This window comes from Amphimedon queenslandica, unplaced genomic scaffold, assembly GCF_000090795.2.
Source record: "Amphimedon queenslandica unplaced genomic scaffold, v1.1 AMPQUscaffold_2199_Cont25798, whole genome shotgun sequence".
In the NCBI taxonomy this organism is placed as follows: domain Eukaryota; kingdom Metazoa; phylum Porifera; class Demospongiae; order Haplosclerida; family Niphatidae; genus Amphimedon; species Amphimedon queenslandica.
Genome location: NW_003557465.1, coordinates 1 through 1265, shown reverse-complemented (window position 1 = coordinate 1265; position 1265 = coordinate 1). Strand labels below are relative to the sequence as shown.

The 1265-nt window shown below is 34.3% G+C and overlaps 1 long non-coding RNA gene across 1 annotated transcript; it reads right to left on the bottom strand.

Moving 5' to 3' along the window:
- Positions 1–108: 108 nt before the first annotated feature.
- Positions 109–1265, bottom strand: LOC109593280 (uncharacterized). Its single transcript, XR_002190861.1, has 3 exons — positions 1226–1265; positions 462–578; positions 109–197 (listed from the first exon to the last, which is right to left on the bottom strand). It is a non-coding gene; the product is annotated as an uncharacterized LOC109593280 (long non-coding RNA).

Sequence of the window (1265 nt, the reverse complement as noted above, 5' to 3'; positions counted from 1 at the left end):
TAAACTCTCTTTCACTCTCACTCCCCCCACTGCTGGTACTAGCAGAGAGTCTCGTCCGTTTTGATTGTTCACGAGTAGAAGGAGGTCTCTTCCTCTTAGTCTCTCTCACTCTCTCTCTCTTTCTCTTCCCTCCTCTCTCCTCATCAGTTGAAATGAATTCCTCTGGATAGAGTTCCTTATAGCCACTGTGACCCCAACTACACATAAAGAGAGAAGGATGAATATAAAGTATTAATGATTTATACTGTATTAATGATTGTGTATGGACTAATCTTACAAGCATTAGGTTAAATATTCAATTCAAACTGGACGACTACGTGATGTCATTAACTTAATCATTAAATTCACTACAATCATAGTACACTCACACAATTAAAACTATTACAGTATTGTACATGTACATACTTATATAGGTATATTGCATTATTATTATTATTAATCTCAATTATTAATAATCTCACCGGTCAGGATCATTCTCTTCCACTTTCATTAGTTGCCTAGTCCAGTAAGTTGATGAGGTTTCTTCTTCATCAGTGTCATCAGGTCTCTCTCTTAGTGAGTCACTCAATAGTCTACCTCTACAATGAAATAACATAATCAGTTACTGCTCAGTTTGTGTGTAACAGAACCAGTGGCCATTTTAAGAAAATGCCAAAATTCTGAAAAATACTCTGTACTATATAGCCCATGGTTTTTTCCAAAAAATGGCTCCAAAATCACCCCAAAATTTTATTACATTTTCTGATACATATTGATGTCCTTATGCTGTGTAGCAAGTTTGAGTCGATTCCGACTTCAATTTTTCAAGTTACAGCCATTTTAAGAAAACGCCAAAAATCTGAAAAATACCCAAGGCTATAGTCCATGATTTTTTTCCAAAAAATGGCTTTAAAATGACCCCCAATTTTTATTACATTTTCTGATACATATTGACGCCCTTATGCTGTGTAGAAAGTCTGAGTTGATTCCGACTTCAATTTTTCAAGTTACAGCCATTTTAAGAAAACGCCAAAAATCTGAAAAATACCCAAGGCTATAGTCCATGATTTTTTTCCAAAAAATGGCTTAAAAATGACCCCCAATTTTTATTACATTTTCTGATACATATTGACGCCCTTATGCTGTGTAGAAAGTCTGAGTTGATTCCGACTTCAATTTTTCAAGTTACAGCCATTTTAAGAAAAAATTTTTAAAAAATACTCAATACATTCTGTTGTAACAATACCTTGTTAGGATATGCCTCGGCTTGGAATGATATGATTGTA